An 18,062-nucleotide genomic window follows, 5' to 3' on the forward strand; every position below is an offset into this window, starting at 1 on the left:
TTGCATGCTATTCGGCTGCAAGTGAGGTGATTATCTTATCCACGCCCACTCCGTGTAAGAGACATTTTAGCTGGTCTCTTACACGGACTTTGGGCTGTTCCTGGATCGCGAAGGCTGCATGGAGTCTTACACTACTCTTAGACTCCGTGCAAGCCTTCGTGAATCCTGCCCAATATCTCTTCAGAAGTTATTATTTACCCAATTGATGATTCTTAATAATGCTTATTATACTCGTCTTAGCCTGCATAAATTCAATTCTAAAAATTTGCCTAAATGCCCATACTGTAATGATCAAGTGGCTGACCTCTTACACATGTTCTGGAGCTGTAAATGCATATATAAACTTTGGAATTCCCTAAAAATTCAATTACAAAAGATGGGTTATCAACAGTCTACACTTTCTTGGGAATTTATGATCCTACATATCCCTCCAAATAATTTGGATAAATCCCAAATAATTATACTTATAAATATTTTCTTGTTAATGAAACTTTATATAGCTACAAATTGGTTGAATCCATCCCAAACTTCATGGGATAACTTTAAAGGTTTAGCAATAAAACATATTTTAGCTCACAAATTATTAATTAAGGATCATAGGAAAAACAAATAATCCGAAAATATGGGAGAAAATTTTCAATATTCTGTTGGCTTAATGTTCCGAATCCACTTTAACCCCTGGACATATATGTTTAAATTTTTGTTCAGCATTAATTATTTCGTATATTGACAAATGATCTTTTAATATTCCTGTCAGAAGTTCTTATCTTTTTGTATTGACCTTGTTTAATTGATGGAAGCATTCATGTATATAGTGTATATATTTTGTAGTATTGTTTTTATAAGTTTCATTTGGACATTGTTTGTTTTCTTGGTTTTCTGTAATATTGTATGATAACTCGGAAAAAATAATAAAGATTGATTATGGAAAAAAAAAAAAAGAAAAGTAGATACTAAACGGGAGAGGACCCAGGACTGAAGAGTGTGGTACTCCACTTGTCACTGGTCTGAAGTCGGATTTGGAGTCTGCTACTTTCACAGTGTGGGTTCTGTCAGTAAGACAGTTGGCAACCCATCTTGTGACATAGGGATTTATACCTAGTCTAGTGAGTTTATCTATAATTCCAGAGTAGGAGATGGTGTCAAAAGCCTTGGCGAGATCTAGATATGCTGTATGAACCACCTTACCTTTGCCTACGGCTTTGCTGAATGCTTCAAAGAAGTCAATCAGGTTTAGGCGACATTATCTCCCTTTTACAAACCTGAACTGGGAGGGGTCCAGAGTTTGGAGATTACCAATGTCTTTGTTTATAAGTTCCATGATGATACGTTTCATGGCCTTGCAGAGCAGGCTCATTAGGCTAATGGGGTGGTAGTTCACGAGGTCCATGGTGGCTCCCCCTTTGTGGAGTGGGATAACTGTCACTGTGCACCATTCAGTGGGCACAAAGCCTGAAGTGAGGCTATGATTGAACATGTTGCTCAGGTTGGGTGCCAGTTAATTCTGTAGTTCATGTAGAACGCAGTCTGGGATGTTGTCAGGTCATATGGATGCTGTGTTCTTGACTTTGGAGAGTGTGGTTTTTACCTGTGCAGCCATGATTACAGGAACTTTGCATTCTTTCGGTATATAGATGGACCCTTTAGGGGGTGAGGGGGGGGTACAGTTAGCACTAAACCTATCTGCCAGGATGTTGGCAATATCAGTTGGTTCAGTGTATTTAGTGCCATTGTGCTGTAACTCAGAGCAGATCTAAGGGTTGCCATTGAGATTCTTGACATAGCTATAGAATGCTTTATGGTTGTCTATAGAATCAGTGGCAATTTTGTTTTCATAACTAGCTTTGGAGGATTTTATGAGGGATCTCAGCTTCTTACTGAGGCTGACCAGGGAGTTCTTCCAGTCATGGGCTTTTACTCTTTTTTGCAACATTTTCTTTCTTCTGTTGTTGAGTTTGTTTATGGCAGGGGACCACCAGATTGGCTTCCTTTTTTGGAGGATAGCCTCTTGGTTATGTTAGGGATAGCATGATCCATGCACTCGTGTAAGTGCTTATAAAGTGCATTTGTGTAGGATTCAGCAGTTGTACCTCTATTGTCCATCTGCATGGGTGTCATGAAGTTTGTCACTTCTGTCTTAAGAAGCATGAGGTTGGCTTTGGAGAAATCTTTTACAGTGGTTTCCCTAATGGGGTAATGGGGGTGGGGGCAGGATGTGGATGTCTAGGCTTATTAGCTTGTGGTTGGAACTGACCAATGAAGAATTGACCTCTGCTGTGATACACTGGTCACCTATGTTGGTAATGGCCAGGACTAGGATAATTCTGCCCCTAGTAGGGGTGTGGATAAGTTGACCCAAGGCATTGGAATTTATGAACTCCAGAAAACATTGAGCAAAAGAGTTGGTACATGAGTAGTTTTCCCAGTTAATGGTGGGGTAGTTGAAATTGCCCATTATTAGGGTGTTGAGTTGTACCCTAATATTTTCCAGTGTATCAAGAAATGAGGAGAGGGAATCCCGGGGCATGGTGGGGGATCTGTAGCAAGCTACAGTTTGGATTGTGGTCTTGCCCAGAATTAGTTGCACTTGGATAATCTCAGATGCATTATGCTGAGCAACTAGCCTGGAGGTGTGGATATCCTTAATGAATATGGACACATCCCCACCTTTAGTTTTTCGGTCCAGGTTAGATGGTCGAAAGGTGTGGTATGAATTATAGCCTGGTAATGCAGGGGTGCTCTCTGCAGCCTTGAACCAGGTCTCTGTCACTGCACAGTTGTCGATGTTCTCTATCTTAAGGAGTGTCTCGAGTGAATGCATTTTGAGGTTTAGACTTCTAGCATTGAGTAGCATTACCGTCAGATTTTTCTTGCTTGTACCTGTTATGGTGGTGAATTTGTCATTTGAACCTTGCCTAATAAAGGCACTATAGAGGTGGCAAGAGCCTTAGCCAGAGCCAGAATCCCAAGGGTGACAGGTGCAGGCCATCTCTGGCAAAGCATCATGGTCTGTCGATCATTTCATCCCAGGCAGACAGATACTGGATCTCCTTAGAATGACACCAGAAGCTTAGCCAATTGTTGAAGTCAATCATTTTGTCCTTGTACTGCGGTATCATTATGGGTGATGGCAGGATTCTACTCAGGGCTAGGGTCATACCTGCCTGGGCTACAAGATCGGAGAGCTCCTCCATGTCTCTTTTCATGATGTCCAGGGAGGTATGTCTCAGGTCATTCACAACAACATGGACAATGACAGAGTCATATTTGTACTTGTTGTGGAGTGACCTGAGTGCATGCATTATGTGGCAGATCCTGGCATCCAACAGGCAGCTGACAGTAACTTTCTCCTTGTTTAGCCTGGTGAGTGGAACATCAGTGTGCCTGACTATAGATTCATCTATGACTAGTGTGTTGGGTAGGTTGTTATGCCTTATGGGCTGTGGTTGAGTGGCACACTGTGTTTGTGGGCTATGTGTCATTCGGGTTGTGTTGGGGGGTGGAAGTTGCATGCATTTCTGATTTGGAGGTCTCTGTTGCTTAAGCAGATTTTTATTGAGAGTTTCCATGAATATAGGTGTGTGTTTTGTGTTGCTATGTGTGTGTTTTGGTGGTGTAGGTTTTGAGGGACTATATGATGAGTGTGGTGTGGTGCAAGTGTTTACCTTCTCCTCTTGACTGTCTAGTCCAGTCTTGGGTGAAGAGAGCTTTGCTTCCAGTTTGGCTATATAAGTGCATCTTTCACAGGTTGTAGAGTTGGGTGGTAGGAGGAGAGGATTGTCTGTGTACATGAGGCAATTGCTGCAGTGCCCCAAGATGCCCAGATTCATCAGGTAGACAATAGAAAACACCGGGAGCTGACCCTTAGACATGCCTGGATAGGTGCTTATTTATTAAGTACTAAAAACTATTTTCTTCTAGACAAGTGAGGAAAGTTGAGTGCTGTAGTAATTTGTAGCTTATTTAGTGCTTACAATGAGATTTGAACAAGTGCTGAGCTCAAAGAAGCAGATTTGAGTGCTAAAACAAAAAAAAAAACTGGGAAATTCTAGAGAAAATTTAAAGAGAAGACTTTATGGCGCCAGGAATAGGCAATGCATAAAGTGCATTTTTATTTTTATTTTTTTAATATAACAGTAGCAAATGAGCAAATGGATTTAAACACATTAACCAATAAAAAGCTAAAAACTTATCCCCGTTCCAGCAGTCTTCGATCAGACAAGTTCTAACTGCACACTCCTGCCACTAGGGTGCAGGGGCACCTTCTCCAAAAAAGATGGGCTGGAATAGTGCTCAAGTTATACAAACAAAGCTAGATTCAGCAGGTCTGAATTTAGTCTATGCTACAGCAAAGAAGGTGCACCAATTTCAGAAACAAACAGTTCAAATAAGCAGGCACAACAAGCCATTAACTAGAAACTCCCAGCTCAGAAGGGCAGAATCTACCCTCTCTTCCCACAAGAGTGCAGACCACACCTTCTTAGTGTAGAATAACTGGCCCAAAGCCCAAGTGCTTAAACCAGAACTAATACACTCTTAGAATAACATACACTAAGCCTTCAATCAACAACTCCCAACTTAGAAGGATGTAAGCTACCTGTGCTGTCACAATAGTGCAAGACCACAAACCTTCTTAATGTAAAACAACTGGTCTCAAGCCCAAGTGCTTCAACTAAAGACTTAGAATAACAGGTACAATTTAATCAGGCTACTAACAAGCAGTAATAAATTCAGCAGAATAAATGCAATAAAGTAGGAAGAAACACAAATACAGTAAAAGCAGATGAGTAAAGTGCAACTGTTTTTATATAACAATAGAAAATGAACAAACTGATTTAAATAAATTAACCAGTAAAAAGGCTCAAAACCGAGCCCTGTTCCAGCAGTCTTCAATCAGACACGTTCTAACTGCACACTCCTGCCACTAGGGTGCAGGGGAATCTTCTCCAAAAAAGATGGCTTGGATCAGTGCTTAAGTTATACAAACAAAGCTAGATTCAGCATGCCTGAATCTAGTCTACGCTACAGCAAACAAGGAGTAGTAATTTCAGAAAGAAACAGTTCAAATAATCAGGCACAATAATTATTTAACCAGAAATTCCCAGCTCAGAAAGGCAGAATCTAACCTCTCCTCCCACAAGAGTGCAGACCACAAACCTTCTTAATGTAAAATAACTGGCCTGAAGCCCAAGTGCTTAAACTAGAACTAATACACTTTTAGAATAACAGACACTGAGCCTTCAATCAGCAATTTCCAATTTAGAAGGATGTAAGCTACCTGTCTTGCCACAACAGTGCAGACCACAAACCTTCTCAATGCAAAACAAATGGCCTGAAGCCTAAGTGTGGGGGGTTGGCATAATGGTTAAAGTGTTCACCTTATAAGTGCTTAAACCGAAAGGCTTAGAATAACAGTTACAATTTAATCAGGCTACTACCAAGCAGTAATAAATGCAGCAGAATAAATACAACGGAATACTTTTAAGAAGTACTTTTAAGAAGAAGCAAAATAAAAGTGAAGTGCACATTTTTTTAAGACATAAGAACATGGACTTTTTTTTCCCCAAATGGAACTTATCTGCTCAGCTAAGGAAAGCACAAGCCAACTTTCAATCCTCAAAAGCCTTCGAGGAGTTTATGTTTCGGTGGCATTAAAGCTCTGGAGAGCTTTGCACCCAGTCTTGTCTTTCAATCAGCTCAGCTCAAGCTGCTTGACAGTTTGTGAGCATAGAAGGTTTGGAAGCTGGCAAGCTGTTATATCCTTTTCCAGATATAACCCATACAGTTAAGGCTACTGGAGCAGTGATCAATATGAAGAACATGTCTGCTTATAAGGAACCAAGTACTTCTCTTATCCTATAAAAATGTAATCTGGATGAATGGATTTGGTAACTGCAAATTCACTCCATCACCATTTTCTGTCATGGATGGGGGCATCAAGTAATTCCCCCAACATATCCTTTTGCTGCCCATCTCTAGGTTAATCTCTAGGTTATTTGTACACAAAATATAGGGACTAAAAACTAACATGGAAATCTAAGGCTAGGCTTTCTAATATCCTCATAGATCAATAGCCTACTAAGTACCTGTGATCCTTTGAAACTATAAGTCCCATAATTTTGATCTAAAGTGAGTTGAAATAAATACAGCAACCATGGTACGACACATGGCCAGATTCAGCAAGCTCTGCATGGAGTGCAGGAATAGTGCAAAAACTGCTGCATGCAATATGGCTGATCAGCAATCCAGGATCAAACTCCTGAGACATGCACAAGTGCTCCTACACTATTCCTGCATGGACACCACTGCCATATGCTAATTACCTCATTTGCTGGTGAAAACCGTGAAAATGAGATGAATTAGTGAACCAGGAAGCAGGCAGTTGTCTGTGCCTGAACAGTGTACAAAGCAGAAATGTATTCAGCTAGTAGGTGAATAAATTTCTGCAAATTACAAAATGGAGGCATGACAGCTTGGAAGAAAGCATGTATTATATTTTGTAGGCATGCCAATGTCCAAATATATGACCATTGGCATGAAAGATAGCTTACATTTTTAAAATAAAACTTTTTTTGGCCAATCTAGGCTGTTGAAACATAGGGCAGTGGCGCGCAAATGGGATCGTGCCACAAAAAAAAAAAAAAAAAAAAAAGGGGGGGGGGCAGTTTTCAGGGAAATCTGCATTTTGCCATTATAGTCAATGGCATGCACAATAAAAACTATACCAGGGAACAGTGGCTGTTAAGAGGAAAGGCTCAGTGTGAGTGTCGTAACTATGGAGTAAGGCAGTGGGGTATGCAAATGAAGGGAATTTTACTGAATCACAAATTTCTTCTAAGTGTCAGACTGCACCTAACTGTGTAGATGCTTTAATATGGCCATATAAGCAGGAGAAGTAAATGACATCAAAAGGGGAGGTGTGATGCTTGCTGTAAGCACATTGAAGCACTGTTGCCTGGGTTTGCAGTTAGCTAAGCACAGCTAAGCAAGGGGGTGTGTCTGAGGCTGTAATGTCTTACACCATGAAATGAAGAGTGTGTTCATGTACAGTTGGAGATAGTTCTGCTAAAATGTGTTGATCTTAGCTAAATGGGTGTGCGGTGCACACTGTGACTTAAACAAACAAACAAATAAAAAAACACAGGAAATGGCAACAATGTGCATATGTAAGCAAGGGTGTGTGTCCGAGACTGTATAACCTTATTTACCTGGCATAAATGGGTGTGAGCAGCTCTCACCAGGATTTAAACCACAAAACTAAAAAAAAAAAAAAAAAAAAAACAGGAAATGGCAAGTGGAACAAGAAAAAAAGGGAAATAGCAAAATAGAGGCACTCAAATACAAATAATAGAGCTGGCAGGTGGAATGTTTCATACTCAGCCAATCACACAGGCAGCATCTGCAGCACACCACTATAAACTATGCAAACTCCTTGTAGTCTGTTTTTTCCCACAAAATCTACACCACCGGTGTACACAGAAGGGGAAATTTTACCTGGCAAAACTAACAAAATGTTAGGGGCTGCTGTTACTCTCATGAATCAGTATGTGATAGAGGCTGAGGGTGGTAAAGAGGACAATGCTGACAACTGCCCCAGACCTATGAGGAGGAGTAGAAGAGTGTTCAGGCCCAGGGTAACCTACCAGAGGCTACATGATCTGGAGATAGTAGAGCACTACATGGTGGACAGGGACATACTGCAGTAAATTGTGGAGCTGTGCCAGCCTCACCTCACATCCAGAACAAACAGAGGGAGCCCATCCCAGTGGATACCAGGGTGTGTGTAGCTCTAAGAATACTAGCTACAGGTACTTTCCAAAGAGAAACTGGGGATATCATGTGGGTGTCACAGGCATCTGCATCCAGGATACTCCAGCAGTTCCTGGATGCCATGCAAACACATGCTGTGGAGCACATTAAGTTCACCAGCACACATGAGGAGCTGACTGGCAATATGCATCTCTTCCACCATGTAGCAGACTACCTAGAGGTACTGAGTGCCATAGACTGCATGCACATCCACATCAAGGCACCACCTGGTGATCAGGGTAGGGTTTACATGAACCACAAGGGGTTCCACTCCATCAACTGCCAGGTCTTGTGCGATGCCCAGGGCATTATCATGAATGTGTGTACTGGCTGCCCTGGAAGCTATCGTGACTACCACATCTGGCATTTCTCACATCTGTAGCAGTGGTTTGCCATGGAGGACATCCCATATGGCCATTTATTGGGGGATGCTGGCTGTGCACTGGAGCTATGGATGATGACATCCATCAAAAATGCACACACATTCACACAAGAATGCCATAATGAGGCACACACACAAACAAAGATCATTATAAAGCATGTGTTTGGGATGCTAAAGTCATGATTCCACTGCCTTGACATATCTGATGGAGTCTTGCAGTACTCTCCAGCCATATATGGTCATAGTATTTGCCATGCTACACAATATGATCCTGCGGAAACAGCTACAGCAGGAACAAAATGGGGAAGGGCCACACAGCCCCCCACCATTGCCAAGGTCTCCACAGGCTGACTCGGAGGAAGAACATCCTGAGCCTGTCCCTGTAGTCAGATGGAGGCATGCCCAGTATGCCCTGGCCTTGGCAAAGAGGCAATGCATAGCACATACACTGACACTGTAGGGCCCCAGGGACTGATCTCTCTCTCTCTGACTCGCACATACAGTAAAATGTATGCCAAACATCATGCCACCTATACCTGACCATGTATAGGCAGTGTATCATGTGCATCCGACATAGTCAGCCCTCAAGCACCACCATCACAACATCTGCAGGCACAAGGTAAGCCAGTCTCTGTAACAAATTAAAATAATGGGGTGGACATTTCTGATAGCATATCTACGGTACTTATCAAGCATGTAAGGGAATGGGGTGGTTAACTGGGATAGCAACAGACAACTGACAGCTCATTGGGATAGCAGGATGTGTATCCCCAGTACTGCCCTACCCACACAATGCAGTACCACCGTAGTTGACAAATAGCACTGCAGTATATGTCATGAGCTAAATAACTGGGGGGGGGGTTATAGTTCACAGGCATGGATGTCAAAGTGAGGGTCCCATACCCACCACCAACCCCATACAGAAGATGAGCTGTACACAACCATACAGAAATGCTTGGCAAAAAACCCCACATGGCAAAAACCATGAAATCCCCCCCACAGACTCTTACACAGTGATATCACAGCAGGACTGACAGTATCAGTATGGCTTTGAAAGGTAGGATGTCTGAAACTACACATCTATGCCAGAACAATCTGACCTGTAGTTGATACTGTTATGCCTGTAGTCTGAAAAATAGGGCATACCACCATGCTACATGGAACCAAAATGTTAAGCAAATATCAGCACAGTCTGTGCAGACGTGTAACGTGTACAGTCGTGTCACCCCATCATAGTCTCATAGAAATGCAGTAACATGTGCCTAGACTTTAGCAGCATCTAGCTGTCACCCAGACTGATGACGCAATAGCAACAGAAAACAATTGTCAGTAACACCCACAGTCAACTCACTGGTGCTATCCCAAGGGTGTCGTCTGCTGGCAGCCTGGGAACATATGATCATCAGAATGAACCACCTGCTACAGCAACTGTCACACATGGCCTACAGGCCTCTTCCAAATGCCTATGTCCCACCCACAGTGCCATTTAGGGAGTGTCATGGGGTCCACAACACCAACATAACACAGTCCACAAAATGCAAAGGTCATGCTGACAACTGCTAGGAGCAAACCTGCCAGCCTCAGGGAGCCAGAAATCAGGACAAAGCCATGAATAATGGGATGATGAAGGACCAAAGAGAACGACACCTGTAAAATTCTGCTGTGATAATATTATAAAGTTGATGGAATGATCTGTAGTAGCACGGAATGTGTGATGGGTACAAAGTTGGAAACTGCAATGTCAACTGTCTGTAATATCTGACTTCAACCCTGAGTGACTTGCAAAACACTTGTGCTGGAAATCCACACTTGTTTGGCTAACCAACAAGATATATGAGTCATGGATGTGGACATTCTGTGATACCCAATACAGTCGACAGGCAGGGCTCAGAGTGTAAACATGGGAATGCACCCACTGCAGCCAGGCCTAATCCTGGAAGATGGTGACATGTCCACACCCACAGAACCATGGGCCACAGCCATGGGTAGTAATACACCCCTCCCTGATCACTCATCCTATGCAACATCCCTACCCCAACATGTGGCCATCCAAGCAAAATGAGGTGAGCCATACATATATGTGTGACAAACACACACCTCCAGGCTGGTCAAACAGCCTGACACACACAAGACCCTCCAAGTGCAGTCAACAATTGAGGAGAGCCCAATGCAAAGTACTGGTAGCTATAGCCAAACATATCTGCCCAGGACACACACACCCCACATATCTTATCCTCTACAAATATATCTGGATTCTGCTTGTCACTCTGATCCTGTCTGATTTATTTTACTCAACTGTGGACTGGAAATCAGACCAGGCCAGAACATAAATGCACAGAGATTCCACCATTGTAATATATCCTCAAGGCACTGGACCATTTCCACAGCACCAGCAATCAATTGCTTGTAGGCACACCCTTCAACAGGCTGGACAGTGCAAAAATGCTTAGCATTTGGCCCATAAACCTTGTGTGTCCATCATCCATCCTGTATTTCTCTGTTAAATCACTGTGAGGATTTGAGGAGATATGTCACCAGATACTGAAACAGTACAAACAGTGTCAAATGGCATATGTGACAGATGTCTGCTAAAACCAGCCCTGTATCCCTTGCAACCCATACATTACTGAGAGAATTGTCACAATCATTGTATGGCCCATTGTCCCCACATTTTGATAGGCTATCTCCAGATATCCTGCACCAACAGGTTGGCAGGTATAGCTGTAACACAAAACAAACAGGACTGGAGTACAACAATCCCTGGAATGGAGTCCTGCATATACTATAGGAGGACACACTGGGCATGCTCATACACTTAGAGAAATGTCAGTAGGATCTAAGAATGAACAGATCTTCCCCACCCAGTGCACTTTCCATTGCCCCACCTTAGCAGTCCTGAAGATGTCTGTCACCATAGCAGTCACTTTTGTTAGGCCTAGCCCCATAAGCTCTGTGGTGCGTGTGATAACTGTATAACAAGATAGTACAACTAACTAGTTAGATATGATGTCTATTCTCAGTCCTGGTAAATGTAAAAGTGTGTGTGTGTGTGTGTGTGTGTGTGTGTGTGTGTGTGTGTGTGTGTGTGTGTGTGTGTGTGTGTGTTCACAAGTAAAAGCTTTTGGGTCCATTCAAACTCAGTACACCTCCACTTTCCCCACTTTAGCAGCCCTGCAGATATCAGTCATCTTAGAAGTGCCTTCCGTCAGGCCTCAGCCCCATAAGCTCCATGGAGCATGCAATAACTACGTAACAACATAGTACAAATAACTAGTTAGGGAGGAGCCCTATTCTCAGTCCTGGCAAATGTAAAAGTGTGTGTGTGTGTGTGCTCACACCTAAATGCTTTTGGGTCCATTCAAACCCAGTACACCTCCCATTTCCCAACTTTAGCAGTCCTGCAGATATCAGTCATCTTAGAAGAGCCTTCCATCAGGCCTCAGCCCCATAAGCTCTGTGGTGTGTGCAATAACTGCATAACAAGATAGTACAAATAACTGTTTAGGTAGGAGTTCTAATTTCAGTCCTGGCAAATGTAAAAGTGTTTGTGTGTGTTTGTGTGTGTGTGTGTGTGTGTGTGTGTGTGTGTGTGTGTGTGTGTGTGTGTGTGTGTGTGTGTGTGTGTGTGTGTGTGTGTGTGTGTGTGTGTGTGTGTGTGTGTGTGTGTGTGTGTGTGTGTGTGTGTGTGTGTGTGTGTGTGTGTGTGTGTGTGTGTGTGTGTGTGTGTGTGTGTTTACAACTAAAAGCTTCTGGGTCCATTCAAACCCAGTACACCTCCCCTTTCTCCACTTTAACAGTCCTGTAGATATCAGTCATCATAAAAGAGCCTTCAGTCAGGCTTCAGCCAAAGAAGCTCTGTGGCACATGCGATAACTGCATAACACGATAGTACACATAACTAGTCAGGTAGGAATTTTGATCTCAGTCCTGGAAAATGTAGAAGTGTGTGTGTATATGACAGTTGTGTGTGCAAGACTGAGGGAGTTGAGTATTTATTTATACGTGAAACAGTTTTATGCCATTCCCACCCATGACACTTCACAGTACCCCACCTTATCAGTCCAGATGATGTCAGTCCCTTATCAGCAAACTTGGCCAGCTGTCAGCCCTGTAAGCTTAGTAGTGCATGTGAGGAATGCTTAACACTATAGTACAAATGACTAGGTTGGCAGGGGTTCTACTCTTCTAGCAAACATGTGTCTGGGTATGTATGTTTGTAAGTAGTGCTATTTTGATATGTTTCCCACCCACTGCCCTACTTTATCAGTTCTGCCAATGTTATTCCCCATATCATCACCTTTGACCAACTCTCATCCCATTAAGCTCTGTAGCACATGTGATAACTGTGTGACACTATGATACACATCACTAGTTAGGTAGGGATACTACTATCACATCTGGCAAGTGTATGTGTGTCTGTTTGTAGGACAAAGTATTTTTGGTAGGTTAAACACCCACTGCACTACCTTATCAGTCCTGCTAATGTCATTCCCTTTATAGGTTCACAAGCGTGTAGTAGGTAATGGCCCAGGAGCCTTAATAAGCATAGCACATAGAAGGGCCCTGCCATTGTGACACCTGATATTACATCCCAGTGCCTGTATCTGGTATAGCCACTGCAGTGATCCTTGGGTTGAACTATCTATTACCCATCCACTCATCATGTTTATCTGGAACTGGGTCAGCTAAGTGTTCTGCATGACATGTATGGGAAGTGTATTCCAGGGCATGTGCAGCCCCTTGTGATGGACCTGTCCCACCAGCGTGTTGTGGTGATTGTGGTACTGAGGTAGAGGTCTCTAAAGTGTGTGGTGTGGATGGATTTATATATATAGCATTTCTAAATCAGCTGGGTCAGACATGGCTTTGTAAGTCAAGCACAGATAGCTGCTAATTAGGTAATATGACACAGAGAATAGCTGAGTCTGTCCATGTAGGATGTGTGTTTAATGTCTAGGATCCCCTTTGTGTGGTGCTTCTGTGGCTTCCCCAACTGTGGCAGGTGTGTAGTGAGGAACATGGCAAATGGGCCATAATACTTGAGGAGTGGTCTAATGAGCGAATAGTAGACAGAGATCATTACCTCTGTCTTCTTGGATGCAAAACCCTTGGTAATGCAATGTTCCATATAGAAGGACTTCCTGACCACAGTGGCAATGTGGTGCTTGAAGGAGAAGCTGCTGCCAATTTGTGTCCCCAGATCTATTCTAATGTATACAGTGTTCATTGGGCTCCCATCGCTGTGGTACTTACTGGGAACTGAGTTTTTTTTTCCCAAGGGGGATGATGATGCATATTGTGTTGTCAAGCTTATGGGCATGGTTTCCACACCCCTCAGTGGTCTCAGTGAGGCCTTTCTGTGGGATGTGTGCATCACTTGTGGAGTCAATGATAGCTCTCAGCTTGCAGTCCTCTGTGAACTTGGTCAGCCAGAGTTCCTCTGTTTTGGGATGGACTCCTGAGAAGTAGATGCTGGACAGGACACTATCTAGTACTGATTCCTGTGGGACTCCACTTGTGATGGCTTGCCAGTCTGACCTGAAGTTTGCCACTGTCATACTTGTGGGTTCTGTAAACAAATTTGCAAAACAAACAATGATATATGGGTTGATGCCTAGTTTGTGGGGTTTATCAATAATTCCTCACTAAGGGATGGTAACACAAGCTTTAGACAAATTGATGTAGGCTGTATGCAGTGCCTTACTGTCATACACAGCCCTGGTGACTTAGTCAAATACGTCAACTAGGCTGAGCTGGCATGATATGCCATTTACAAAGCCAAACTGTGTTGGTTCAGAGTTAGGAGATCACCCTTATCTTGGTCAGTCAGGTTCCTGATGATGCTGTCCATAACCCTACATAATATACTTGGCAGGCTAAGGGGCCAATAATCTCCAGGGTCTGTAGATGCTACCCCTTTATGGAAAGGGATGACTGTAGCAGTGTGCCATGTTTGAGGGACAAAGCCTGACGTGAGGCTGTAACTTACCAGGGCACACAGATTTGGTCCAAGATCACATTGTATGTCATGTAGAACACAGCCATGGATATGTTAGTGTCCTATGGAATCTGTATTCTTGCCTGTGGACAATGCAGGTCTAACCTGGCCTTCAGTACTGCTGGATGCCTAACATTCATCTACCATTGTGATTGTACACTTGTAGGGGGAGCGAGGGTAAAGCTGGCACTGAATGTGTTGACAAAACTGTGGCCAATATCTGTCGTCTCAGGATAGGTATTAGCATTGTGCAGTAACTCACAGCACTTGTGTTTAATGCTATGGAGGTTGTTGATGTAACTATCAAAGGCTATTGTGATTGTCGTCAGTGTCTGCTGCATGTCTGCCTTCATAGATGCCTGTAGGGGATTCCATGAGGGATCCCAAGTTGTGTTTGAGGCTAATAAAGGAGTTCAACAGTCATAGGACACAACCTTTCTCTGCAATAGTGTCGTCCTTCTGTTGTACACTCTCGTAATGGCAGGGGACCATCACATTGTCTCCCAGTATTTGGAGGACAGTGTCTGGGTTCTGTTGGCTATGGCTAGTACCATGCATTCATGTATCTGTTTGTACAGTGCATATGTGTATGAATCGACAGTCATTCAGCTATTTCCTATTGCCATGGGTGCAGTGAAGTCATCCACCCCTGTTTTTTATGACAGCAAAGTCAGCTTTGTGGAAGTTTTGCAAGGTGGTTACCTTTGTGGAGGGGTGTGGCTGACATGTTGAGTTCCATGTTGATTACAGCCTATGTGGATCTCACCAGGTAGGGACTGACAACTGTGGATGAGCAACAGTCCCATATTTAATTATTCAACACAGGTCAATGTTGTTGCATCCTCTACTGGGGGTCAGTATGAGCCGGTCCAGTGCATTTGAAATGATGAATCCCAGGAAGTGTTGAGCCACTGTACTGGCACTTGGCTATATTCCCCAGGTGATGGATGGGTAGTTGAAGTATCATACTATGTCAGTGTTACATTGGACCTTCATAGACAGCAGGGTGTTGAGGAATGTGTATTGACAGTCTATGGACATAGATGTGGACCCATAGCAGGCTATGGTCTGGATTGCACTATTACCCCAAGGCAGTTGTACCAGAATTATCTCCGATGCATTATGCTGGGATACTAGTCTGGAGCTGTTCCTATCCATAATGAAGATGGAGACAACACCACCTGTGGAGGTGTGGTGTGTTCCATGTTTGGGGGCTGACAGCTGCGGAATGTGTTACAGCCTGATACTGCAGGGCTGCTGTCTCTTGCTGTCTGCTGCTGTGAACCACTTCTCCATTACACCAGAAATGTTAATGTCCTCCACTCCAATGAGTTATTTGAGTGACTGTATCCTGACAGTTAGTTGCCTACTGTTGACCAGCATGACCCTCAGATTGCATACATGTCTATCTGTTATGGTTGTAATTACATTAGGAACATTGCCTAATAAGGCATTATAGGGGTGACAAGACAATTAGCCAGTTCCTTGAAATCCAGTGCTGACAGATGTAGGACATCTGTGGCAAGTCATTGGGTTCTGTCAATCATGTCATCCCAAGCAGAGAGATACTGGATCCCCTGAGAATGACACAAAATATGTAAGCCAATGCTGTAGTCAATCATCTGTTGATAGTACCACAGTGTCATTCTGGATGATGGCAGTATACTGCTTAGGGCTACTGTCTCACCTGCCTAGATCACATAATCAGAAATTTCAACCATGTCTCTTGTCATGTAGTCCAGGGAGATGTGTCCCAGGTCATTCACACCCACATGGATACAGAGTGATACTCATAGTTGCTGTGGAGTGCCATGCCTATCTGTGCCATGTGTTGGATGCTGGTATGTGATACCTGCACCATATCCAACTTAGTGAGTGGGATATGTGTGTGCTTCAGTAGTGAGTTACCCATGATCACTGTATTGTGCAAGGTGGTTAGCCTTAGGAGCTTAGGTTGAGGGGCAGACTGTGTAGGTTAAATATGTGTCCTTGACACCATGTTGTAGTGTCTGAGTGGGTGTTTGTCTTGCTGATCTGTGCTATTTAGGTAAATGTCCATTCAGTGCCTCTGTGAAGGTGGGTGTGTGGCTTTTCACTGTATATCATAGCTGTAAAAGTGGGTGTCATGGTGAGCTATGTGTTCCACATTCTGTGGCACAGGTGTTGATCTTATCCTCTTGACCTGCTAGTCCAGTCTTAGCTGGAGAGTGCATATGTCCACACTGGGTGATTATGGGTAACTCTCACAGGTCTGAGTGTTTGGAGTTTAGAGGGGGAGGGTTGTCTGTGTATATGAGGCAGTTGCAACAGTGCCTCTGAATGGACAAGTGTACCAGGTTAATGGGTGACAGCAGAGCAGAAAACTGCCATTCAATCATGCCAGGAGGGGTGGACATAACTAGTAAGTACTGGAGCTACTTCTGTGATGAACGAGTACTGCTGATGGTTCCCAGGTGTGACACACTTATTGATACAATAACTTGGTGAAGTTCCAATCCATAATTGTATTTAAAGTGCAAGACAGAAAGAACTAGCATGATGTAAAGGTGGAACTGAATGTAGACTTTCTGCCACCAGAAATACTTTATCTCAGCTGTGCAGTTATCAGCATATTTGGTCATTTAACAGTTCTGTAAGCTCTGTAGCATGTGCAGTAAATGTGTAACACCATAGTAGACATAACTAGATAGGCAGGAGGTCTAATCCCAATAATGACAAGTGTGTTTGTCTGTGAAAATCATGTACTGTCTGGCTTTTACCATTTTTGACTTGTGTACTACTCTTCACACTTCCTCTCATCCCAATCTAGTAGTCCTGCTGATGTCATCCACCTTAGAAGTACTTTTGGAGTAAGTGGAAACGTATAAGCACTCTGGTGTGTCTGATAACTGTGAAGTACTGTAGTACAAATAACTGAATAGGCAGGAGTTCTAATCTCACTACTGTCAATGGTGTGTGCGTTTGTGTGAGAAACATGTAGTGTGTGGGTTATACCATTTTTAGCCTGTGTACTACCCTTTAGCCTTCCTCTCGCTACAATTTAGAAGTCCTGTTGATGTCATCCACTTTAAAAGTACCTTTAGAGTAGGTAAAAATGTATAAGCTCTGTGGTGCATCTAATAACTGTGTAGCACTGTAGTAGAAATAACTAGTTAGGCAGGCATACTAATCTCACTCCTGGCAACGGTTTCAGTGTGTGTGTGTGTGTGTGTGTGTGTGCGTGTGTGTGTGTGTGTGTGTGTGTGTGTGTGTGTGTGTGTGTGTGTGTGTGTGTGTGTGTGTGTGTGTGCGTGTGTGTGCGTGTGTGTGTGTGTGTTTGTATGAGAATCATGTAGTGTGTAGGTTGCACCATTTTTGACCTGTGTACTACCCTTTACACTTCTCCTCACTCCAATTTAGTAGTCCTGTTGATGTCATCCACCTTAGAAGCACCTTTGGACTAGGTGAAACTGTATAAGCTCTGTGGCACATCTGAAAACTCCGTAGCACTATTATAAAAATAACTAGATAGGTAGGAGTTCTAACCCCAATACTGGCAACTATTTGTGTGTGTGAGGATCATATCATGTGTGGCTTATACCATTTTGATGTGTGTACCCTACACAGCTGGTGGCCACCTCCCGCTGACATTACTTTATCTAGTGTGGTAACAGCATCTGCCTCACATGCATCAAGTTAAACCATTTTACAGTCCTCTGTACGGAAGTGTCTGGAATATCCAGATGTTTGCAACCTATGCCTTGTTGGCTAGGCTTACATAGACCCTTGGGCTGATAGCCTAGTACCTACCTATGAACCTATACATGGTTGGAAGTGGTCTGTGTGCCTTTACACTGCTCATATATGTGATATTGTAGCCAAATAGGCTACAGT

The sequence above is a fragment of the Protopterus annectens genome, chromosome 5.part1 (assembly GCF_019279795.1).
Source record: "Protopterus annectens isolate FY-2018-M chromosome 5.part1, PAN1.0, whole genome shotgun sequence".
In the NCBI taxonomy this organism is placed as follows: Eukaryota; Metazoa; Chordata; order Ceratodontiformes; family Protopteridae; genus Protopterus; species Protopterus annectens.